Here is a 27,465-nt window from a genome sequence, read left to right as displayed (position 1 = left end):
CACTTCCACCCCAGGACCCTGACAGAATACTATGATTAGCCTCAGATAGCCCAGAGGACCCCCTCCTGTGTCTCAGTTTGAGGACGCTCGTGCAGAATCCTTTCGCATGCCCGCCTTGCTCCGCTTTCACAACTCTGCTGGGTCAAATGGCCAAAGACAAACTTCTGCCTCTCCTTCCGCTGCCACCTTTTCAAAAACCCACAGCCTGGGAACCCACACACATCGGAACTCCTAGGGTGCTGGTGTAGTCTGGGCATGCTCAGTATCAGAGCAGGTTTTGATTGAAAGTTAAAAAAAAGAGAGAGAGAGAGAGAGAGAAGGAAAGAAAGAAAGGGTGAAAAAGCTTTGTATTATGCTGTCTCCTTCTCTTGTACAAATGGCTTGCTGAACAGGTTGTAGGGCATCCCCGCGTTTACCCAAAGGGTTTATCAGATGCCCTTGATTCCGTCTCCTTGGGATCTGTCCCCCTCTTAGTTCGCCCCCTCCCCCAGAACCTCCCTCTTCTGGTCCCTGTCCGCTGTGGGGATGGAGAGACACTAACAGAACTGGGATGGGCGATGTTGGCTGAGCGGATCCACCTATGATTAGTGCGCCCCGATTGGCTCCTTGGAGCAGTGTACCCGAGGTGGAACCAATCAGGCGCTCGGGGCTGGGAGATGATGGGCGGCCGCCTCCTCACTGGAGGGATTCCTGGAGAAGCTGCAGTGTGGGGATGCTCTAGACCGAGTACTGCCCTCGGTGTCTTTCCACCTCCTCCTTCTGCAGCGGCGGCGGCGGCGGCGGCGGCGGCAGCAGCACTTAGCAGCGGCAACTTGAGGCTGCACCCCGGGCCAGCCCCCCAGGGTGGTGCTCAACTGAGAGGGGGGCTCAGCGCCCCAAGGGGTGTGTGTAGGGTGGGGGTGGCCAGCTGGGACCAGCTGGTGGCCCTGAAAAACCTCCCACACACCCACACCCACACACCCCTTTTGTGTTGCAGGCTGCCCCTCCAAGAGCAGAGGCAGCAAGAGGACGTGTGTGTCTTGCACAGGTCCACGCGGGGAGAGCAGTGGGGACGGAGACCGGCACCACCTTCTGGTCCTCGCTCCAGGTAAGACAGCGAGACTGGCAGGGTGGCCACCTCGGAGGTGCCCATGAGCTTGAATCCGTCCGCAACCTTTTACTCTCGGTACACTTGGTTTTGGTGGTGGGAGGCTGCAACCTGGGGAGAAAGCCCCGAGTGGCCTATTGTGAGAAACATAATGAGCCACATGTACATCTCCTGGAAAAGCACTTTGCACAGTGCCCGTGATTTAGAGCCTGGAGTTGCTGTTGGGCATCCCCCATCTTCTTGCGCCCTCTTTCCTTCTCAGTCTTTCTTCTTCGACCCCCACCCGCAATCTCAATCTCTCACCTCCCCCGCCCCTCGCTCAGTCTCTCTCGCGTCTTCACCCTCCTCCTATCCTAAGGCGGCACAGGGTTTCTTTCTCATCCTGGAGAGGATTGCCTTTTCTCTGAGGAGGGGAGCGGGTTGGAGGTGATGGAGAAAAGAGAAAGATTTCTTTCTGCCCCCTCCTCAGGGGGGCGGGGGAGGGGGACCGAGGTAGAATGCAACCTCTGCGAAAATTAGAGTACAGAGAGCATTTAAACTGAATAAAGGGAGTAGACAAGCCATCCAGCCCAGGCTGTCAGAGAGGGGAAGCATCAAGTTTGACTTGATCTCCTCCTTGCAAGAGGCTGTGCCTCTTACTTGATTCCTTCAAATGAAACAAAAATAACCCACTGATCTAACCCACTTTCAACTGCTTAATTGCTGTTGCTTTTAAGTGCTAACCATCTGACTTTTCCTGTTTCCATCTGTCCTGTGGGGCTGACTATTTGGTATTGCCCATCAGTGGTAATGTCTGAACTTTCAGGGGTTTCTCATGCAAAGAAAAAAAAAAAAAATAAAAACAGATGGTTACTTTCCTCAGGTTCTCTGGTATAGCCTTTATGTTGGGAAGTAAAAAATGTAAAGTTTCAAAACATTTGTAAGTGACACTAGTGTAATCAAGAGGTTTGGATTTCTACTTTGAGATGACAAACCTTCTAGTTAGTTTTGTGTACATGTTGATTTTCACTTTATTGAATATTAACCCTTCGGTGAAATAAAGCAACAGTTTCACTTTTGTGTTAAAGCTAATTTTGTGTATGGATTGCCAGTTCATTCTACTTTTTCTCTATGTTTGCATTTTATTGCCCAGATATCAGATTCATGCCTTGCCTTATTTTCCTTTAATGAGAATATTTAGTGGCTGTAAACATGGTGTTTATGCAATTTCAGTACTCCATTTGGAAGGCACATGGAAGCTCGGTTGGCCAAGAAGCCTCTTGTACTGGAACAAAGTTTAGAAAGTAATGGTAGGAAGATAGCCTCAAATTTAAAAAATCTTAAAGGAAAATTGTTTTTGTTCTCATTTCTTATCATAAGAAAGAGAAGGCTATCAAAACAACTGTGTTCCCTGGCCGCCTGCACAATAGGTCAAGTGAAAGGTACTTGTTGGACAGAGCCTTGACAGCAGCTTCAGCATCTAATTCCATCATCCGTGATATAAGCTTTCCTTTCCTATTATTCATCAGAGATGGCTAAGTGATTATTGTCAGATGGGAGGAGGTAGAGAGAAGTGCCTAGCTGAATGTAATGGGAAAGCATTCCAAGTGGGTTCTACATGAGCAGAGAGAAGCCAGCAGATGTTAGTGTCCAGATGAATCCTTTCCTTTGATTTATCAAGGGAAATGCCAAGTCTTACATTTTTTTCTACGTGCACACTTGGGATAAGAAAAGGCAGTCTTCTTTCTAACTCTGTCTGCTCTTCCACACTAATTTATGTACCCCAGAAAGTATTTTTTTCAGCACATATCTTTAGTGTACAAGTTTGTACACTGACTTAGAGAAGAGCTGGTTTCACTTACCATCAATGTAATGCATATTTTCTAAACTCATTTTCCATTTGAGACACTTATCTTTTCTATCTAAGTAAAATTACCCAGAGTCACAAAAACAAGATCTTATGTCTAGGGTTTTGACATTTAAATGCCTTTTCTTTCTTTCTTTTTTTAATGTAGTGTCTCTGTTGAAAGCTAACTAATTTTTAGAGGTGCCACCTTTTGGATACAAGGACAAAAGGACAACCGCTTAATTGCCTCATGTGTGTACAAATGAATTAACAAGTTTAGACATGAAAAGATGTACAAAAAGGAAACCCAATTACTTCCCATGTGAGCAAATTAAGATTTTGTTTGCTTATTTCTCTACCGTCTTAGGAAAGGTAAAAGTTTGGGCTTGATTTGTAACATTTTCATGTCTTTTTACAAATGTTAACTAGAGCAAAGACATGTGAGGGAGATGCATATAAGTATTGAGTTTTTCACATACTTCTGAAAAAATTAAGCCTTTATATTCTGGAAGTCAGAACTAATTCCAATTTATAATGAGTGGGTTGAGAAGAGACTTGAAATGATACATGGTAGGAAATTATTTCCCTGTCATCCCACAAAGTGTTCTGGTGTGATAATTTCATACAATCTTCATATTTTCTCCTTTAAAAAGAATATCTTAGTAAATCTTATTAATGTTTCAGAGCAAATATGGTAATTAGACTTTTGCGTATGTTTATCAGAACTAAAGGCTGCTCCTATAATAGGAAATCCTAAAAAATTAATTCCATAAAATACCACATAATAGAGAGTTGTTGCAGAGTGGTTTGTAGCTTCATTTCCTAATGGAGAATCTTATTCTATTTGGTCAAATGATCAGATAGTTCTAATCAAGAAAAATGAAAATGGATAAATAACACGGTATTTACATGATAAGATTTGCACATTAGGCTTGGTGCTAACTGAAAATAAAACTAGAGTAAGTAGCTTGTTTTAATTATATTTGCAAAATGAAATAGGAGATTAATAAATAAAATGCAGAATGTGTTAGAAATCTGAAAGTTAATTTGAACTTCCTGTTAACCTAAAGACACCATGGACATGATATCAATTCATCTCTTTTGAGGTCAGTTTATTAAATCAATTTAGAGAAATTCCTCAAGCAGGTTTTGAGAACTATCTAATCCTAAAGAACTCAACTTAAGACAGACAATTATATGAGCCTGAAATACTTATAGCTCTTGTGATTTCCAGTTTGTGCAACAGCCGGGAAGAGATATCATTAATGCCAAATTGGAACATAACATTTCTTTTTCTAATGGTAGTGATTAGATGATTTAGGAGAGGGAGAGCAGAAATAAAACAGTTTGATTACATAATGGAACAAATTTGGTCTGTTATTACAAAAAGCCAAGACCAAAGTTAGACTTTCTGCCATAGAATAATGTGGGTGTGGGTCTTGCAAGTGTTTTTGCGAAACAAGAATGCTTTTTAAAATTATTATCTGATCTACTTGTGGATTTTTAACATTTTTACATGATTTGCTTGTCATAAATCTATTTGTATCAGAAGTTTAATATATAAGAGATGCTTTTTAGCTGAATTTGTTTTCCACTGAAGTTGGCCAAATCTATTTAAACAGAAATAAAGTATATGAAAGTCTAAATACATAAGTATTTATCATTTAGGGATACATACTCACACATACATATGAAAACACATATGAGTATATGTGTATACATATACATGCCTATACATGTGTATACATTTTTAAATTATGTAACTTTTTCTAAAAGGATTAGAAATTAATGGGCAGTATCAATAATCTGCTGAAGCTAAGGCATACTCCTGTAAAAAGTACCATTCAAAGAAAAACAACAATGTCTTGGGATGTTTTTAATGGTTCTTTGGTTGAAAGCCTAGGAATACCCAGAGGCAAAATTAAAGGGGGTCTACATCTTTCCCTTTATGTAGCTCTTCTATGGCTTTGGCAAGAAGTTATTTTTATATGAATTGTGTATTAAAACAAAATCTCTCGGTACAAGAAGATGCACCTCTATATATAGGTAACAAGCTTAAGTCATATTTTCACATGATTTGGATGTAATGGAAGGATAAACTTTCTGTTTTTATAAGGCTCCTATCAGGTGTTTCTTTCAACATTTGCATAAAGGTTAACTTGTTCCCCATATTTTACATAATTGAATGACATGGTTATCACTGTTTTTTCAGGTAAGAGGGTGTGGTTGGTATCTTTGATAATTACTCTAGGAATGATAGTTATTTTTTGTAGTATTTTTGAAAACTTGATTGAAACCTCTCCATTGAGTGTGGCCATTTTTTTAAAGCAGGGATTTAATTTCTCCAGTTAGAAGACAGTGTTTTTCCCTCAGCATCTCTGTCATTTTAAGAGTTCTTGAAGAAATATTTATAGTGACTATAAGATAAACTACTGTAGCAGGGCATATGAACGTCATTCTACTCACGTGTTAGCAAAGGAAAATAAACTTATTTTAAATCATATTGCAAATATATTCATGCTATCTATTGTAAGTAAGAAAACATGCTGTCCTTTCTTGTATCTATGAATAAAACTTTAACTTTTACTGTTTTAAAAATATTATTTCAAAGTGTACAATGAGAAATATGCTATGCTGTCAAAAGAGTAAGCACTGGAGATGTTATTTGTGTAGTTTGAAATAGAATTATAGAGGTCTTTTTGCAAAGAAGCCTCCTTTAAAAATATGTTTCCTTAATTTAAAAGCAATATTTAGGAGAGTTCTAAAACAAAGCTCAATTTAGAATAGAAATAATACATTTCTAATAGTATTAAAAATGAATATTCTGCCACGTCTTAAAAAAATGAAAAGCATATTTAAAAAATTATTTCTCTAAATTCTATAATTTTTATATTTAGTTTAATTATAAATTTATTTGTGTAGAACTAGTTCTTATTCTCTCTGTTTTTTTTTGTTTGTTTGTTTGTTTGCTCAGGGCTTGGAAGTTTATGTGACATGCTGGTTTCCATAATTTACCAGTAATGTAAATGAGGGGATGTCAAAGTTCATCTTTTCGGTTACTGCTATTGTGGAGATACAAAGAAAAAATACTGGTCATTCCTATATTGGTCTCACATGTAGTATGTCGGACATACTAATTATACACATAGGGAGTAATTTTGTTAAAGAGGAGCTCTGGAAAATTGTAAAGCAGATGAAGATAATAAATGCCCTTTATTTCGTAGCTGGTTGTACAAAATGGGAGCTGGAAAATTTCCATGCCACATGAGAATGGGCTTTTTCAGCTAGTATAAAATCTGGTGAAACTATTTGGTTAAGGTACAATTTCCTAACAGCCAGGTAAGACATTTCATCACACATACCAGATAACAACTCTGCTGTAATAACTCCAAACACTGTGGGTTAGACATACGGCTAAGTGCCTCAGTCAGAAATTAATTTTTGGTTGAAATATCCAATTAATTTAATCCAGATATTGTACTGAAACTTGGGTCTTACCACTTCCAAGTTAACCTATTTCCCTGTGAAATATAGCTTTCCTTTTAATTCTAAACTGTGTAGAGCTCATATAATTATTATATTTTGCCAAAGAATATTATGAGTAAAAGGAGTTGTCTGTTTTTCTCCTTCAATAGGTAAATGTTTCCATTTTTTTTCTTTCTAAATAATTTAACTAGTTAATCAAGGATAAAATGCACATAGACACTTAAAGACAAATAGAATCACAGAGTTACTTAAATGGAGAACATTCTTATAGTACCATTGCTTGAACAAGACATACTATTTCTTGTCTTCCTCCTACATCCTGCCTGACCACAACCGTATTTTCAGTCACCTGGAAATTGAGGGGAAAGACGGCAAGACCACCTCATCCCTCAGATGAGAATTCTCTGGGTGTGGCCTCTAGAGGGCAGTCTCTTGTTTTTATCTGAGGTCCATTTCCTCTCTGCGTGGGCCTTGTGGCCCAGACTTCACTCCAGCTTGGAGGCAGGTAATTGGATTTACTAATTGCTACTTAGAGATTTGTAGGCATATTTTCATCAACATGAGGGCAAAAACACACAATACTCAGACAAAACATACACAGCTATACCAAAGTTACTACGAACACTTTCAAAAGGTAATGTTGATCTTCTATGTTTTACCATAATGGATAAAAGAGCTTTTATTTCAGGTAATTTCTTTTCCTTATTCACAAATGATCCAAGAAAATGGTGAGATTGTTAAACTATGAATCAGTAACTTTTTGTACTTATTAACACCAGTGGATAAAGCTGAAATTATTGTTAAAAAGAATTTCAGATCCTTGGATTGGCTTTAGTACTTCTGAAATATGTACCTGTGTCTTGTTGTGGAGCCCTTAAGCATTTACATAACTTATCCTTATCACCGCAAATAATTGAGAATTGGTTTGCTTTTCTATGGAACTTCTGGATATTATTGTAAAACACCTAAGATTGCTTTTAGGATGGATTATTAATAATCTATTTTCTGACATAATTTTATGTGAGTGTTACTGTAATTATAAACAATGGTATAGCATCACAGCAGCACGCTAGACTTACAAAAGTGTCTGTTTAGAATTTTGTGCTCTCTCCTTGAAAAGGAGAAAGAGCCAACTGAGTATATTTTTGCTTCATGGTGTACTGTACCCCAGTATTCTAGCAATTTAAACCATGGATAGGACCTTGTTTACTGTCTATAAAATGTGGACTCTGCTGACTTGAGAAAAAAAATCATCAATAATTTCTTTTTTTTTTTTTTAGACAAAGAACTTAATGACTTTTGAAACAAGGACATGTGGTATAACACAGAGTAGGAAGGCCTAGCTGAGCTTCTCTAGCCATTAGGCTTTGATTGTGTAAGATTATTAAGAACAGTTGACACAGTTTCTCAGGAGAAAAGACAAGGTAGCAAAGCATTGAATCTGTTTCTCACTTAGACTCTCTGCCAGATTCTGGTTTACAAGGCTGGCTTTCTGCCTAATCCCCAGCATTTTCATCAGATTTGAGGAATGAATAAAGTGAACCATTGGGCATTACAGCATATTTCTAGAGCACCAGAATCACTCCTATAAATAGAATAACATCACCATCCTATTTTAACTAGAGTTCAAACTCAAGGCCACAGTTTTTATATTTAAATATATATGAATCAGACTACTATATGCCTAAAAATGCTTGAGTTTTATCTGTCTGGGTTCAGGAAATTCTCATGTTAAAAGTCTAGTTAACAACATGATAGTACCTATATTTATTTTTAGTATTTTTGTTAAAAAATAAATGTTAAACTTAAAAAAAAAGCAAGCATCTTGAGAGATATCTAACAATTCAAGAAAGTGACATGTCAACAAAAAGCCAATATACTCCTAAATTAACCAAAATGGCTCTGCTTTTAAATTTTGAAAACAAAGCAAAAAGGCAAAAAGTACTTGAGATACAAGCTTCCAATTCTTTTAAAATCAAGATTTGTAGGTACTTTCTAAAGCACTTCTAGACACCACGAAATGAATATTGATGAGTGGAGAGCCAACTCCTTCAGGAAAGAGTAGACAGGTTCTGTTATGGCTTGGAGAATCTGTTTCATCGTTTATATATTGAACATATAGCGACAGTTTTATTTCTCTTGACTTCTGGACCTTTAGACCCGTATGCCTTGAAGCACATTACTGCTTACTGCTAGAGTGGAAGAGGTTTGCTCGGCTCTCTGTCTAAGAGTAATCTTGTAACTCCCTTGCCTTTCCTTACATTTTCTTCCTTCTTCAACTCTCCCCTTCCTACCCTTTCCTTAGTCTTCCTTCTTTCCTTTTTCGATCTTAATGAATTATCTTCCTATAGACCAGGGAGCTTGGTACTCTAGGGCCCGTACTAATCTCTACCAGCTGGATTTATTTTTTTGCCAACAAGCAAGAAATTTATCTCTTAATTTATAGAGGTTTTAGGTTAGCTTCACAAAACAGCTGTATAGTTAAATAAGGGAGCAGTCTCTTAATTTGTTTATGGAATGTGCCATGATTTGAATGTTTTTAAGGTCTTACAGGAAAAGTCTAACCTATTGGTAATTCCTAGAACAAACTTGATTACAGAAAGATAGAGCAATCATTTTTGGAAGTCCCAATAAATAGCAGGTCCTATTAGGTACTTTTTTTTTTCTATTTTGTTCTTCTAATGATAACAATAAAATCATTGTTTTCATGACACTTATATAGCACTGTATTTTTAGAGAATTACATTGACTTATTTAATTTTGGTGATGAAGAGATTCTCCATTTTACAGATGCAATAGGGGAGACTAAGATATTAAGTTACCTACTTGCAATTACATACTTAGGAAGCCTTTTATGATTTTCACCTACTGAATCATATTGCCTCAGCATTTAATTAAGGGGAAAAAAAGTACATTTTCAGATTTTCTCAATACATATGAAGTAGTTTGCTATTTCCTATCAAAATTTGAAACAAATGTCCAACATCACTAAAATTAGATATACTCTATTTACATTGAAAAGACATGGAAATTTTAATATGCTGTCATTACTGTTGTAACCCTAACTTTGAAATAAGTTGTATTTGTATTTTTAAATTATTCAAAGGACAGCTTTTTAAAATGTAAGAGAAGTCACTGAGCTTGAGTCACTGGGCTCGGCTGGCCCTTAGTCATTGCTGTATCACTGCAATACAAGATATCCCTGCACTTGTTTCCTTATTTGTGAACTATAGGGTCCTAGGACACCTCCTGAGTGCACAGAGATATGAATGAGATAATGAGTGTTATAGCTTTACCCCAAGTTCTCCATCTTCATCTCTCATCTTCCTCATTTGTACTCACACACACAACTTGTTACTGCTTCCTGAACTTAATATTAATGGAAGTTGTTCAGTATCAATACTTTTCTCTTCTATTCCAAGATGGAGAATGCTAAGCAGGGAACATACCCAAACGCAATCATTATTCTAGCCTCATGGGGATGAAGTCCATCACTTAGCAATTCTCAGTGTGAAGAAATAAACCCATTTGGGAGTGACTGCCAGGAGGCATACACGTTGCGATGTGGACCAACTTGATGGACTCTCTAGTTTATCTGATACAAGGAAACAGGAGTTTTAATTGGGGGATTGCTACAGAAAGAAAGCAAGATTAATTAGAGCATAGGAAAGGTATTTTATGGGGGCTTTTGGACAAAAACAAGCTAATCATATTCTCGTATTCTTACTGCATGTCAGGTACTTCTCTGTGTACTTTCTATGCTTCACGCCATTTAATATTCCCAGTAATCTTCAGAGGTAGGTACTAATTTGTAATTCTTTACATGAGAAAATTGTGGGGAAAAAAGTAACTTGTCAGGGTCCTGTGACTGTTACGTAGTAGGACATTGATTCAAACTCAAGCAGTCTATTTATAGAACCAGTATTCAACCATAAGCAATCGTATAATCATTCAGCTCCTCAGTGGAGGAAAGGGAGCAAATGGTGACCAAGAAGTAGAGGTTTCTAAAAGAGACTGAAGAGACACGCAGGCTAACTTTATCCACTTCATAGTTAGTCAATATGACCATTGTGGTGATGTGAGAAAAGCAGGAAACTTAGAGTCTTATAGTCCTTGGTACAGATGCCTACTCTGTAATGGTGAGCTTCAATAAAATAGTTCACTGCTAGAGGTTTCATTTCACTAGGAAGAAAAATGTAATAATGTTGGCAAATTATTTCATACTCTGTTAGTAGGTGGCAGATCTGACTGACCACTCTTGTTATCCATTTTTATTAGTCAGGAACACTTTCACTTGCAAAAATTCCACCTAATTCAAAGTGATCTAAGAAAGAAAAGGGATTTTAGAACTTATGGTACCGTAGAGTTCAAGAGTATCTTGGATTTAGTACTAGCTGGAATTGGGAAACCAAATCATGGGAGCCTCGACTCCCTTCCCCACTCTCATCTTGGTTCTACTTTCCTCTGCCAACACTTTACTCAGACTCAGGCCCTTTGTTTATGGTGGTTGCAATGCACCAAGTAACTATAGGGTTATGTAAGAAACTTTGATGTAAAGAGAACATCTTTTTTTTGCCAAAAAATCCAGGATAAACTTGATGGGAACAACTTGGGTCACTTGCCCTGAACCCATGAAAGGGGATATTTATGTAGGCTAACCATTGTGTCCTCCCTGGATTTAAAAGTTGGACATAGTATTATTTAACTAAATGGGAAGAGTTTTGTTGAAAATGACTAGATTTAGGGCAAGCAAAAGCAGCAAACATCCAGTTCCTAAGGTATAAGGCACGGACGGACCCTGAGAAAGGATGCCAGCTGGCCTTAATGGTGGATCAGCCCCTATGGCTGGAGCCCCTATCAGCCCCCTGGAGAGCCCCTATTGTTCCAGACACTTAACACCTCATTTGGTGGGTCAGGGGAAGATCCAGAAAATTCTACAGAAAGGTCCATAGTAGTTGAAGTTGTGGAGAGTAGTGGCACTCAGAGGCTTGAAGCAATGGCCATTTACCAACAAATATGGAAATGCTCAACCATTTGACAACAGGTATGACTATATCTGTATGGAGAGACTGAATATCAGAGGTAGAGGGCTAAGTTGAATGTCATTTAATTCTTTTGGAGTCTTTAATGCCTTTCTCTCCCTTTTTTTAATACAGTATGCAGATACTTAGAAAACTTGAGGATTCCTAAATTCTGAACTCAGTAAAGCCAACTGAAGATATGTACAGGGCCAGCTGTGCAGAGGTCAATACTTCAAATTTTTGTTGTGTGTTGGGGGGGGCAGTGACTTCCAATTTATAACTACCTTATTGCCCTAACCATCTATACATTGTCACAGATGGAACAGAATGAATTTGCACAAAAATATGATACTTTTTCTCCTTGCTGTACCCCAAAATGAAAAGGAATTATTTAGGAATAATGTGTCTTTCTTCAGGAAGCACCAACATGATTTTATTACATGCAGGCACTGTTTTGGATGCTGGGAATCCAAAAAGGAACCCATGAGACAAACCTCCTGCTTTTAACACAGCTTGCATTCTAGGGAAGGATACAAACAATGAAAACTAGCATCAGTAACACCAAAACACAACTAAGGTGGTTTCAAAAAGTGAGAAAAGCTATAAAATAATAAAAAGGGTGAGTAAATAAGGCAATATTGGGGAGTCTCATCAACTAAAATTATGCAAGTTGAGGCATAAAAGGAGAAGGGGCCACGACATAAAAATTTGTAAGCAGAGGACACCAGGTGCAGAAGCCCTATAGAGGGAATGAGTTTGATCTGCTCATGGAAGACACAGCAAACAGAGCTGAAGTGTAAAGATACTGGTTTCAGAGTAGAACCATGCTTTAATACTTTAATTAAAACAATCTTTAAACATGATTAAGGGAATTTCCAAAACAACATGATTGTGTATAACCTCAACATCGTTTCAGTATAGGTGGGATCTCATATCTGTGTGCTGTATTTCCAGTCTGTTCATAGGCTTACATTAAAAAAAAAAAAAAGATTTTATTTATTTATTTGTCCAAGAATAAGAGAGTACAAGCAGGGGGAGCAGTAGAGGCAAAGGGAGAAGAAGGCTTCTTGCTGAGCAGGGAAGCCCAATGCAGGAATTGATCCCAGGACCCTGGGATCGTGACCTGAGCTGAAGACAGGCACTTATCTAACTGAGCCAACCAGGCAACCCATTGGCTTACATTTTTTTATGGTTACAATCACGGAATACATACTATTTCCACTCTGACTTTCAAAATGCATTGTTAGGTGTCTTACAAGTGTGTATTTTCATTTTCCATATTCATCTTTAGAAGTGTAACTCCCTTTCTTTTGCGGCATGTATCCCTTAGACACTTTCTATGTATCTTCTGTTGAATCTTGATAACCTTTCTTGTTTTGCCCTCCATTTCTAAGGGAATCGCATACATGGGCCTACCCCCAATTTTATTATTTCTCTGAATTTAAGTGAACACCTTGGCTTTTTATGACATTAATGATTTTTTTCAATGTAATTTCCTTTTGAGTATATATTTGATTATATCCTACAAGACTCTAATTTAGATTTTGAAACAAAAGTAAATAAACACTGGAAACATAATGAAACAAATCATTTTGTGTCGATTGTCATTTAGACAACATGGGTCTCAGTGCCTTAACCGGAAATTATTTTTCCTTTATCTAGTTTCATATCCTGATTTCAAGAACTCCATAACCCAAGTCTACCTAGGTCACTTTATGATAGTAACCTGGGTGCTGAAGAGGTATATTAACTTTTGTGAGATTGCAGTACCACTCAATATGCCACAGCAGTAATGAAGTAATAATTAAAGCGTCAATCTTAAATGGCCTTCTTTTTTTCCCTTAAGATTCCTCTGGACATTATATGCTTTGATAGTGACCTATTTTGAAAATGGAGTTTTCTTTGCTGAAATTGCACAAAACCACCTATGTGTGAAGATAAAGAGTATTATGCTGAGTATTATAATCAGTATTCTGGTCAATAAATGATATGCTCTGTTTCCCTCATCTGTGGATCCAAGGTTCTTTGGTATCCAACTACCTTATGTTTTAGTATGTAGATACATATATACTTGCATAGATTTGGATTTTTTAAAAATATTGCTGATTGTGCCACTAACTGCAAGTGTTTCAGGATTTTGCAATGATTTTTTTTTATCATCTCTGATTTGCCAGTGCCTGAGAGATAGTTGGAAAATTATTATGTATAAAATTATATATATATATAAAATAATATTATGTATAAAATTAATATGTATACACATGGAGTCTGGGTTTTTTAGTCAGTTAAGCGTTTCCCTTTGGCTCAGTTCATGATCCCAGGATCCTGGGATTGAGCCCCACATCGGGCTCTCTGCTTAGTAGGGAGTGTATTTCTCCTTTTCCCTCTGCCTACTGCTCCCCATCTTTGTGCTCTCTGTCAAATAAAATCTTTAAAAACATTTTAAAATTATTATGTATACTTAAAACACACACACAATATGGACAAAAGTCTACCCTACAACCCAGCAATTGCACTACTGGGTATTTACAAATGTAGTGATCCGAAGGGTCATGTGCACCCAGAATGTTTATAGCAGCAATGTCCACAATAGCCAAACTATGGAAAGAACCTAGATGTCCATTAACAGATGAATGGATATATACAATGGAACCTTTTTTATGGTGTTATGTTCTAGTATTCTTCTAATTCATTAAATAAATCTGGTCATGGCTAAGTAAGTTAACAACCTACTAACAAGTAACAATCTGCAGTTTTAAAAATACTTCTCATAAAAGTATTACCAATTTTCAAAAAATATAGTTCCTTTTAAAATATAGTGCAATTAAAAATTAAGCATATGTAAGTACAATAGATATACAGAAATTTGCAGTGGCTTATTTTAAATATAGGGGACCATCATACAGCAAATGCATGAAGTTTAATAACATTTCCATACCAAACTTATAATGTTCTTGCTATATTCATATATGGATATTTTTTTATAAATTTGCACTGGATTATTGTGTTGTTTCATTTTATTAGTTTTTATTGAAATTCCATTTAACATACAGTATTAGTTTCAGGTGTACAATTTACTGATTCAACACTTCCATACAACACCTGGTTCTCATCACAACTGTATTCTTTAATCCCCATCAACTATAACACCCATTCCCCTCACCCACCTCCCCTTTGGTAACCTTCAGTTTCTTCTATAATCTGTTTCTCAGTTTTCCTATTTTTCCCCCTATGATTGTTTTGTTTATTAAATTCCACATATGAGAGAATCATATGGTATTTGTCTTTCTTTGAGTGACTTATTTTGCCTTGCTTATTACTCTAGCTCCATCCACATTGTTACAAACAGCAAGTTTTCATTCATTTTTTTAAAATTTTACTTATTTATTTGACACACAGAGATCACAAGTAGGCAGAGAAGCAGGGAGAGGGAGAGAAGGGGGAGGAAACAGGCTTCCTGCCGAGCAGAGAGCCCAATGCGGATCCTGATCTCAGATCATGACCTGAGCCGAAGGCAGAGGCTTAACCCACTGAGCCACCCAGGCGCCCCTCATTCTTTTTCATGGCTGAATAATATTCCATGTGTATATACATATACACCACATCTTCTTTATCCATTCATCAGTCAGTGGACATTTGGATTCTTTCCATAATTTGGCTATTATTGATATGTTGCTATGAACATCGGGGTGTGTCGATGTGTTGTACTCCTTTTTTGGTTATGGGTAAATTTTCTTGTAGAGTATAGAAAAATACACAGATATGCTTAGAATGTTATTTCTCTCTTTTTTTTAAATTTCTCTTCTTTTAAAGTAGCGAGTACAGAACTAGTTTATGGAACCAATAGTCAATAAAGACTAAGCACAGATATTTAGAATATTGTGTTCAAATTTAAAAAGAGGCAAATAATATAAAGACCTTCAATCTGTCTCTAAATTAGTGATACAATTTTACTAGATAATCTCTCTGACACCTTTCATTATTCCTTTGGTTTTTCTACTGTCTGTGTGAATTTCTCCATAGTGGTGCCTAAGATTGGAGATTGTGTCCTCAATCTTTCAGTCATTTCCTTCATTGCTTGAAACTATTTAAGGAGCACAAACTCCCAGACATCTTCAACCACCTGTAGAAGAATAAAATAAATTTCAATTGAGACACACCATAAACCAGGAAAAGTAGAATACCCAGATGTGAACTGTGAAATAGTAAGGCTAGGGTAGAATTTGCTTTGGTAATGAACAATAGGAAAACCTCAGTGTCTTAAACACCTAAGCCTTGTTTCTTGCTCCCACTACTTAATCACTATGGATGTGTGTGTGTGTGTGTGTGTGTGTGTGTGTGTGGTAGAGGTTGCAGGGGGAAGAGTATTTCTCAGATCTACATAGTCATTCAAGGACCCGGACGGATGAGACCCTCAGAGACTTTTATAACACTGTCATCTCAACATAATGTTTAAGGATTCATTGCAGTAGGGAGGAAAGCACTGGAAGCCTTCTCACCAGCATGTAACTACTTTGACCCTAGAAGAGGCATAATTTCTGGTCAGATATGAACAGTCAGGGGGCGCCTGGGTGGTGCAGTGGGTTAAGCCGCTGCCTTCGGCTCGGGTCATGATCTCAGGGTCCTGGGATCGAGCCCCATGTTGGGCTCTCTGCTCTGCGGGGAGCCTGCTTCCTCCTCTCTGCCTGCCTCTCTGCCTACTTGTGATCTCTGTCTGTCAAGTAAATAAATAAAAAATCTTTAAAAAAAAAAAAAAGATATGAACAGTCAGATTGTCTCCATGTCCAAACCTACAAGGGCACAGAATGTATAACATAGCCCTGGGGTTTGAAGGAGAGGATATTGTTAAGTTCTTAAAGCCTCCTCTCTAAGTTGCAACTGGAGAGTACAAAGCTTTATGAAACCATGTAAGAATGAATGATGATTACTTGAGACAGCGATGGCTTCATAGAGGAGGAGAAGCATGATCTGCACTCTGAGGAACTTTTATATTATTATGAGGGATGCTTAGTTCATTCTTTAATGAAAGCTTGTCTTTTCTTGACCTGCATCTCAAACAATGGATATATATTTGATTAAGAATGCTAGAGCTCCTGGATCTTGCGGCTGGCTCAGTCAGTAGAGTCTATGACTCTTGGTCTCCCAGTTGTGAGTTCAAGCTCCATGTTTGGTGTAGAGAAGACTTAAAATTAAAATCTTAAAAAAGAAAAATGCCATCACTCCTGGCAAATTTGGAGTGCACATTAAATCATTTTTTACTTACTAGGAGTCCAGACATGAAAACAAGTGCCGATTTAATACATCTGTTGGGATATGTTAAAGACTCCTCACATCCACCACATGCAAACCTGAACTCATTCATTTCACCAACAAATCTAGTCTTTCCCCAATAACTTTGATCCTAATGAATGATTCAACCATCCAACTAGTTGTGTTATCTAGAAATTTGCTTTCATGGGTCTCTCATCCTTAATCCCAAATCCAAAATATATGCTGTCTTGATCACTTTGGGCTCACAAATATCTTTTAAATTTATTTATTTTTCTCTACCTCCATTGCCACACCATAATCAAATCAACCTGGCCATCTTAATTCTTTCAAATCAATGCCTAGTCTGGATTCTGCTATTCCCCAGCCTAATTTCTCATATTATTTCTCTCGTCTTCATGCTCTGGTCACACTGGTCTTCTTTCAGATTTTTAATATTCCAGTCTTCTTCCTGCGTCAGGACCCTAGCATGGGCGGCTCTCTATGTTTTGAGTATTGTGGATGTATCTGCTATGGACAGACAAAAATATTGTAAATTTAAAAATGTAATATGGCTGACTGTTTAAGAATAAATTTTTATTACTTATGTTTGAGAACAAATGTTCAGCTTTTCCATATTATAAGAGAACGAGTTTGTCACTTCTAAAAATTAACTGCAGAACTATCAAAAATTGGCAAACTGGGAATTTGAACAGTAATGGAAACTTTTTAAAAATTTTTCACATTTTGGGAAACTCTAGATCAAGTTTAAATTTGAAAATGTTGAATGCTTACCTCCTTTTAAAGAGAAAATGTATTTAGGAGTGCCTGGGTGACTCAGGTTACTAAGTGTCTGCCTACAGCTCAGGTCCCACATTGGGCTCCTTGTTCACAGGGACCTTGCTCTTCCCTCTCCTCCTTGCTCATGGTCTCTCTCGCTCTCTCTCAAAAAAATAAAAAAATAAAAAAATTTTAAAAAGAAGAAATGTATTTATAAATTCATATATTATACTTGAGGATACTCATGAGACTAAATTTAAGTAATGAAGATCTTGAATGGGCTGTAAAGAAATGCTTTAAGTTTATATCACTGAAATTTTAGTCTTGGGTTTTTTCCCCAATTATTTTGATAATGTGTTTTCTCAAAATCATAGCATCGCAGATTTCTTTCTTGTTTGTTTCTTTTCTTTTTAATGGGAACACTCTGTGATCCAACATCCTCTGGGTGTGAAAACACACTTCCAGAAAATATCTGAAAAAAAATGCAGTGAAAATAAATCTAGTGAAAGATAAAATAGTGAGACTGTAACAAATACAGGCTGATATGTTCTTTAAAATTCTTTGATTACTGATTACTCATTTGAGAATAATTGTGTCAAAAAATCTCTGAGAGGGGCACCTGGGTGGCTCAGTGGGTTAAAGCCTCTGCCTTCAGCTCAGGTCAGGATCCCAGGGTCCTGGGATCAAGCCCCATATCGGGCTCTCTGCTCAGCGGGGAGCCTGCTTCCTCCTCTCTCTCTCTGCCTGCCTCTCAGCCTACTTGTGATCTCTTTCCATCAAATGAATAAAAAAAAAAAATTAAAAAAAAATCTCTGAGATGTGTTTTCATTTCTATACTTTTTTCCAACAATAATGTACTAAATTATAAAATTATAGCAATAAAGAATGAATGTTTACTATCCCAGTGCAAAAACTCAGATTGAACTTGAGTGCTCTGTGAGTGCAGGAACCATTTTTATGTTGTTTCCAATTATATCCTCATTGCTGACCTACCTAGCAGTCCTTAGCACTTACTAAGTAAGCACTTAAAAATCTTTGATGGGTATTACTAGATGAATCATCCTTGTTGATTTTATTTTCATTTGTTTCTCACTCATTCCCATTTTTCTTCAAACTAATATAGTAACTTAATGTGTGATCTTGGTAATAAGAATCTTCATGAACTGGAATTAATTATAGTTGACTCTCATTTTTATACAAGGCAAAAGATGACTGTATCCGTCTTTACTTTCCCCAAATAAATTGGCCAGAGAGCTCACTATTAAATTCCAAATGACTGTGTTGATATAAGTGTTCATTTTGTGGTAATTAAGAGGGCAAACATGTTGAAGGATATATTTCCATTTTACTTTAATGGGACTACTATTTCAGATTATTTGGGTCAGTGCTATCTTTCAAATAGATAATCATTCTTCACTTTACCTTTTCACTCTCTCTTCATCTTTTCTTACTGCTGTTTTTAAGGAGTTCCTCAGTTGTACCATAAATCTGTATCATGTTCAAAGCACAAAGAGTTCTATTACTGAAAAACAAAGACATTCATTCTGTATAGATTTCCAATGTATGTTTAATTGTCTATATTGGAAACTATTTATTAATTTTTTAAGAGATTTTATTTATTTATTTGTCAGAGAGAGAGAGAGCACACAAGCAGGGGCAGCAGCAGGCAGTAAGAGAAGCAGACTCCCGGCTGAGCAGGGAGCCTGATGTGGGACTCAATCCCAGGACCGGGTTCATGACCTGAGCTGAAGGCAGATGTTTAACTGACTGAACCACCCAGGCGTCCCTATAACGGAAACTTTTTAATTTTTTTTATTATTTTTTTAAAGATTTTTATTTATTTACTTGACAGACAGACAGAGATCATTCTCATTTGACAGGCAGACAAATAGGCAGAGAGAGGAGGAAACAGGCTCCCTGCTGAGCAGAGAGCCCGAAGCAGGCCTCTATCCCAGGACCCTGAGATCATGACCTGAGCCGAAGGCAGAGGCTTTAACCCACTGAGTCACCCAGGCGCCCCATGGAAACTTTTTTAAAAGTATGGTTTCTGGCTAGTAAAAAGCAATGCTTTTAAGGAAGTATTTTAACTTTTTAAATGAAAATGTATTCTCTAAAATATTTAATATATTCAAATAATCCAAAAATGTGAAAGTTGAAAAATAGCTCTTAGGTCTCTTACTTTTCAGATTTAGTAAGCTCTGTTTACTCTAACAGAGCTTACTATATCTGAAGAGTAAGATACACATACACATATATTACATTTAAATTCAGTATTCCATTATATACAGTGTGTGTAATGTACATTTTGTTATTAGGTGATTTTATTTTGAATAATACTTTATTTCATATAAACTATAATGATTTTCAAATGTATGTATTTTTAATATTAGAAAGAGTTAGACATTTTTGGTTAATGTAATATGAAATAATTCTATAAAATACATTATATACAAGTGATTTGGTTTATTTTAAGCTAATTTGGTTTTATAATTTTAAGTTTTTTCTGTTATAATTTGTAATGATTGTTTCAATACACATAAAATACTAAATGTACTGATTTTTATCATATGTAAAGTTTTTTTTTTAAATTTCACTTTTATTACAAAGTATTCTTGGATGACAGATTTTTTAATTAATTTTTTTGTTTTTTTATAAACATATAATGTATTATTAGCCCCAGAAGTACAGGTCTGTGAATGGGTGACAGATATTATAATATCTTGTTTAAAATTAATGTTTCCATTAATTATTATTACCAGAGATCATAATCTCTAGTATTTTTAATGTTTATGGTCCTTTATATGTTCAGACACTACTATAAATAAAAATTTTATAATCACTTTAAATATATCTTTGGTTGGGAGCTACCATATGCTAATCCTAAGGATTTTAAAGTATTTCAAAATGTAAATTTTTTAAGAATAATCTTGCACATTTTAGCTATATGAAAAATATTTTAAAATATTTTTAAAAACAATATAAATGTTTGAAGGAACATGAAGTGTTTAGGGGTCTTTATAAAATTCATTTAACTTAATAATAGTTTACATGTAGAGAGCTTTACATGCCATGTGCCATTCTAAGAATTATTGTGCATTACTCCTTTAATCCTACTTCAACCTTGTGAGATTTGCACTATTATTCTAATTTTTTAAAGGTTTTTTTTTTTTTTAAGATTTTATTTATTTATTTGACAGAGAGAGATCACAAGTAGGCAGAGCAGCAGGCAGAGAGAGATGGGGAAACAGGCTCCCAGCTAAGCAGAGAGCCCGATGCGGGGCTTGATTCCAGGACCCTGAGATCATGACCTGAGCAGAAGGCAGAGGCGTAACCCACTGAGACACCCAGGTGCCCCTTTTTAAAGGTTATTTATTTATTTATTTATTTGACAGACATTAGAAAGGGTGCAGACATAAGCAGGGGGAGGAGGAGAGGAAGAAGCAGCCTTCCTCCTGAGCAGGGAACGTGATGCAGGACTCGATCCCAGGACCCTGGGATCATGAACTGAGCCAAAGGCAGCCACCTAACCAACTGAGCAACCCAGGCGCCCCAATTATGCTCATTTTGGAAATGCCAAAATTGAGGTCACAGAAGTGATGCTATTACTTGCAGCCATATCACTGTCAGGTGTTACAGCTGGAGTTCAATGAGGAGGGTTTGGCTTTAGAGTTAATTGGATCTAGATCATTTATTCTTTCTTTAATTCAGAAAATTGAACATTAATTGAAAAATAATCAGTATCAATAACCTAGCAGCCGTCAAAGAAAGAGCTTACCTTTTATTGGGTGCAGAAAACAAGTGAAAAAAAGAAGGAAAATGAGAGAGGGAGAAAAAGACGGAGGGAGTGAAGGAGGTAGGAAGTAGAAAAGGAAGAGGATTTGGTGGTATGTTTTATGTAGCTGAATGCCATCAAAGAAGTAAAAACAAACAACAACAAAACAAGGAGAGAAAGGAGAGAGTGCCAGCTTTGGGGGATGAAGGTAGAATGCATTTTATTTTTATTTCCATTTGTACTGAAAAAAAGATCTTTTTTTGCAATATAAAATTGAAATTTATTTCAATTATAATTCTTTCTTACATGTTGAAGTTATTTAACCTTTAGCAGCATACAGTTATTCAGAATAGATCATTTTTAATGACTCATTATGTGTGAAATCATTTGATGATGCAATTAGCTTTTAAAAATTGAATTCTAATTAATATACTGTGCAATATTCGTTTGGGGTATACAGCATAATGATCAACAGTTCTGTACATTTATCAGTGCTTATCACAAAAAGTATAGTCTAAATTCCTTTATTTTACTGAGTTCCCGCCTCACCCCTCTAGCAACTACCAGTTGTTCTCTGTATTTAAGGGCCATTTGTTTGTCTTTTTTTGTGATTAGTTCATTTGTTTTGTTTCTTAAATTCCACATATGAGTGAAATCTTAGGGTATTCTCTATTGGACTTATTCACTTAGGATTATACCCTCTAGGTCCATCCATATTGTCCTTTTTTTTTTTTTTTTTTTTTTGGTGGCTGAGTATTATCCCATTGTTTGTGTGTGTACGTGTATCCATTATTCATTCATCTATTGATGGATACTTGGGTTGCTTCCATATCTTATTTTTTATAAATACTGCTGCAATAAACATGGGGTGCATATATCTTTTTGAATTTAGTGTTTTCATTTTCCTTGGGTAAATACTCAGTAGTGGAATTACTGGATGATACAGTATTTTTTTTTTTTTTTTAGTAATTTTATTTTTAACTTCTGAGGAAACTCCATTTTGTTTCCCACCATGGTTACATCAATTTGCATTCCCACCAACAGTGCAAGGGATTCTCTTTTCTCCACATCCTTGCCACCACTCATTATTTTTTGAATTTTTGAGTCTAAGCATCCTGACAGGTGTAAGATGATATCTCATTGTGGTTTTGATTGCATTTCTCTGATGATGAGTGATGTTGAACATCTTTTCATGCATCTGTTGCCATTTGTATATCCTCTCTGGAAAAATATCTATTTAGGTTGTCTGTCTATTTTTAATCAGATTATTTGGTTTTTTTCAATGTTGTATAAGTTTTTTATATATATTTAAGATATTAATCCTTTATTGGATATATCATTTGCAAATATCTTCTCCCACTTAGTAGGCTACTTTGCCAACTGGCTGACAGTTTCCTTTGCTGTGCAATGGTTTTTTATTCTGCTGTAGTCCCAGTTTTATTTTTGCTTTTGTTTCCTCTGCCTGAGGAGACATATCTAGAAAAATGTTTCTATGGCCGGTATCAGAGAGATTACTGCCTATGTTTTCTTCTAGGGTTATTATGGTTTCATGTCTCCCATTTAGGTCTTTAATCCCTTTTATCCATTTCATCCATTAGGTCTTTAGTCCAGTGTATGGTGTAAGACAGTTTCATTCTTTTTGCACATAGCTATCCTGTTTGTCCAACACCATTTGTTGACACGACTCTCTTTCCCCCATTGTATGTTCTTACTGCCTATGTCACAGATTGACCATGGAAGTGTGAGTTTATTTCTGGGGTCTCTATTCTGTTTTATTATTTATGTCTCTATTTTTGTGCCAGTATCATATGATTTTGATTAGTACAGCTTTATAGTATGTCTTGAAATCTCGGATTGTGATACCCCTACCTTTGTTCTTCTTTCTCAAGACTGCTTTAGCTATTTGGGGTCTTCTATAATTCCATACAAATGTTAGTAGTGTTTCTTCTACTTCTGATATTTTGATAGATCTATGGATTTTGATAGATCTATAGATTGCTTTGGGTTGTGTGGACATTTTAACAGTACTGGTTCTTTCAATCCAGGAGCATGAAATCTCTTTCCATTTGTTTGTATCATCTTCAGTTTCTATCATCAATGTTTTCAGAGTACAGGTCTTTCACCTCCTTGGTTAAGTATATTCCTAGGTATTTTATTTGGGGGCATACAATTGTATATTGATTGTTTTCTTAATTTCTCTTTCTGCTAAGTCATTACTGTATAGAAATACAACAGATTTCTGTAAATTATTTTGTATCCTGCAATTGTACTGAATGCATTTATCAGTTCTAGTGTTTTTTTGATAAGTCTTTAGGGTTTCTGTATATAATGTTATGTCATTGGCAAATAGTGAACATTTTAACTCTTCTTTACCAATTTGGCTAGCTTTTATATCTTTTCGTATCTGATTGCTATGGCTAGGATGTCCAGTACTATGTTGAGTAAAAGTGGTGAGAATTGACATTTTTATTTTGTTCTTGCTGTTAGAGGAAAATCTCTTAGTTTTTCATTGAGAAAGCTACAGGCTTTTCATATATATGGCTTTTACTATGTTGAAATATGTTCCCTCTAAACCTATTTTGTGAGAATTTTTATCATCAATACATTTATCACAATAGGGTGGTAGGTAAAGGTCACATTGGAACAGAGATCTGAAGGAAGTGAGAAACTGAACTTTGATAAGAGGTATATGGTGATTTGAGGAAAGCAGAGGATATTGTGCTCCAGTCAAAGTAAGTAATGGAGAAAGCAAAAGTTTATTTCAGTGAGGTAACATGTGACCAGATGGGGCAGGACACTGGATTGAATTTGGCTGTTATTCTGAATGAGATAGGAAACCATTGGAATGTTTTGAAGAGAAGGGTAAAATGTTTCAACTGAGGGGTTTGTTGTTGTTGTTGTGTTTTAGGATCATTTTGAATAAACTGCTTTTTCCTAGATTGAATGAATGTGACGAGAGTGGAAACCAGAAGATTTGCCCTTCGTAGGTTTGTTAGAAACAAAATTGCCCTACACCTTCTCTCTATGTAGTTCCTAGATTTAATGGCCTATAAATACATTAATAGAGTAGTAAAAGGTTCAGAAATATGTTACTGTAGGATGTTTATTTAAAAATGAGGTTGGGGGGGGGGGCCCGGGTGGCTCAGTGGGTTAAAGCCTCTGCCTTCTGCTCAGGTCATGATCTCAGGGTCCTGCAATCCAGCCCCGCATCGGGCTCTCTGCTCAGCGGGGAGCCTGCTTCCCTTCCTCTATCTGCCTGCCTCTCTGCCTACCTGTGATCCCTGTCAAATAAATAAATAAAATCTTTTTAAGAAAATGAGTTTAGGGGTGCCTGAATGGCTCAGTTGATTAACTGTCTAATTCTTGGTTTTGGCTCAGGTCATGATCTCAGGGTCATGAGATCCAGGCCTGAATCAGGCTCTGTGCTCAGTAGGGAGTCTGCTTGAGATTCTCTCTCTCCCTCTCCCTCCATCCCCTCTCTCCACCCCCTCCCACCATCTGTCTTCTAGCTTTCTCTTCCTTTCTGCCTCCCCCCTTCTGAAATAATGAATAAATCAGTCTTTAAAAAATAAAAATGAATTTAATTTCCATCATACAAGCTAGAGCTTATATCATACCACTGATTATTTATTTGTTTGTTTATTTATTATTTTTACCATTTTATACATGCATTTCCCAGCCACTGTGCTATCTAATTCATTGTCTTGAGGCAAGTAGGTAAAAGTTAGGCTAACTTTAAGATATCTGGGAAAGTGGCAGAGAGAAAAAAAAATTCCCTATGCTTGAAAGACTTACTAATGTACTCTCAAAGTCAGAGGAAGAGAAACATTAAGAGTTCATGAATATAAAGTGAGTGCAATTGGTTCTAAAAGCCATCCTCCATAAAATACCTGGATTGGCATGATTTTCAAGAAAATTGTTTTTAGACAAAATGCTTTTGCTTTTCAATATCTTACGTTTAATTTCATTTAAAAAAAATACATCAGTGTCAGCATTTAAATGATACTCTGCTGAAGGCTGATTTTGAAAATTGTTAAACATTTGATGTTATTCTCTAAAATTAACCACCTAAATGTTGCTTATAGTTAAATGCATATCAACAAATTACCAATTAAAAGATACTTATAATGCTTACAACTGTGATGATCTATATATCAGTCAGTATGTCCTCCTGATGTTTTAGGTACCCAGTCAGCAAGTATTTTTCTGTTACTTACTAGAGCATTCAGCCACATAATCTAGACTTTTTTTTTTCAAGGAGAAGATAATATACTTAAAGAGCTAAGGAAGACCAAAAAACTACTTTCAGTGAAAGTATAAGACAGTGCATTATTTGTTGATAAAGTAAAAAAGAATGGATAAATAAAAGACATGCCATATAAATAGATATGAGGTACTTAAGGTTAAATCACTAGGTTTCATGATCTGTAAGTGCTATTTAGTCATGTGATCTGGGAGCCTCACAAGTCAGGAAGATAGAATGCTAGTTGGTAAAATCAAGATAATAATCTCCTATGACATTTAAACTTTCTACCTTATAATATGGTTATTTGTATACATTTTTTACTTTTCCTATTACAACATGAGCTCCTTGAGAATAGGGAGAATGTCTTAATTGTCTTTACATCCCAAACAATGTCTTATACATAGCCACTATTGAATACTTACTTATTGAATGAGGTATGTGCATTTCTTCTATGGTGATAATACATATCCTTTTGTTAGAAGAAATAGATTATTATTCCTTGAGAAGACTGATTATGTTTCTCAAATGTGATATATTTGGTTACAGAAAAAAGCTTATCTTTTCTAGATGGAAATATTTAAAACTAAGTTTTATTTCTAAAGATAAATTCTCAAGTTTTGTATTCTAAAACTATTATTAGAGCAGTTAAACTAAGTTATGTTGAGATTATAGTTAGTAATCAAACTTATTATGTGAGAAAAGTGAGATGTAAATTAGTAACAATATTAGTAATAAAAAATATAAATTGGTAGAGCCTCAGACATAAAAAAAAGATTTTATTTATTTATTTATTTATTTGAGACAAAGAGTGTGAAAGAGTGAGAGAGAGCGTGTGTACGCACACAAGCCAGGGGAGGGGAGAGCGGCAGAGGTGCAAGCAAACTCCCTGCTGAACTGGGAGCCCAATGTGGGGCTCCATTCCAGCACCCTGAGATCATGACCAGAGCCAGAAACAGATGTTCAGCTTAACTGTTGAGCCACCTGGGTACCCCTTTAAATCATTTTTAAAAAATACTTTGATTTTGTGTGATTTGGGAAGATTAAGTATTGCTCTTGTATGTAAAAGACAACACAACTACGTAATGTAGGCTTAAGTAAATTGCTCATATTTCAACTAATTTCCCATTTTACTTCCATTTTCTTCATATCATTGTGTATAATGCCCTAGTTAGATGGATAGACCCATTTTCATTTTTAAGCTTTAATGAAACATATTGAAGCTGCTGCAATAATAAAATATATTCAACCTACTGAGAAATAATGTGTGCAAAGTGATTAATATGATGATTGACACAGACAGATGTTTGGTGAATGATAATTTTATCTATAATGACAATTATTATCCTTACTAATCTTGTTGGAGTTGTTCTCTTTCTGAAATGCTTCAGAGATAACTTCTGGCTACCTTCTGAACTCTGTACAGTTCATCCTACTTCTGCCTGGTGATTGGTTAATATCTTTGGTAGCTTCTGAGTCATGCTTCATCAGGAAACCAAGGGTGTGATTTGCATGCCAGCATATCCTCCTTCTTCCTGCTCACTGTCGTTTCTATTTTTACTTTAGAGCACAAGGTTCTTTAAGGCATCTATATATTCCAAGGTTTCCCACATGCACAGATTTACTACCTGTTTCTCTGTAAGAAATGTGTACCTGGTAACAAATTTTTACTAGAAAAAGGCAGCTATAGCTAGGTTAATACCTAGGGCCAAAGCTTTTCCTTTCTCCTAAATCTCCTACTCCCCCTACTTGTTCCTGTCCCTGGACTATTACCAATTTTCTGCCCCATTTCTCCCAGGGTTCCTAGTCCAGTTAATTTTCTTGAACAGGTCAAAAATGTTTTGAGTACCTATAGCTAATCCACAGTCAAGCATGTATTGAATTCCTACTTCATCCAGGGATGTTTGTTCAACACTAATTCAGGATATCTTATCTTGGAATCCGTGTTGCCTCAAAGGTTTTGGAATATTCAGAATTCTATGCAAAAAGTGGTGTGTATGTTTG

At 36.2% G+C, this 27,465-nt stretch overlaps 1 protein-coding gene across 2 annotated transcripts in view; it reads left to right on the top strand.

Moving 5' to 3' along the window:
• The first annotated feature begins 680 nt into the window (after positions 1-680).
• The window catches only part of SYT1 (synaptotagmin 1), a 540,926-nt gene continuing 514,141 nt past the window's right edge, over positions 681-27,465 (top strand). The window contains exon 1 of one of the 2 annotated variants that reach the window (XM_004752358.3): positions 681-1,087. The gene's annotated coding sequence lies outside the window, so the exon portion shown is untranslated. The remainder of the gene's footprint in view (positions 1,088-27,465) is intronic. The other variant, XM_004752356.3, reaches the window with a different exon arrangement.

Source organism: Mustela putorius, unplaced genomic scaffold (assembly GCF_011764305.1).
Source record: "Mustela putorius furo isolate JIRA1106 unplaced genomic scaffold, ASM1176430v1.1 tig00003911_pilon_pilon_pilon, whole genome shotgun sequence".
In the NCBI taxonomy this organism is placed as follows: Eukaryota; Metazoa; Chordata; class Mammalia; order Carnivora; family Mustelidae; genus Mustela; species Mustela putorius.
The sequence above is the reverse complement of the archived record's forward strand: the minus strand, read 5'-3'. Positions and strand labels throughout refer to the sequence as shown.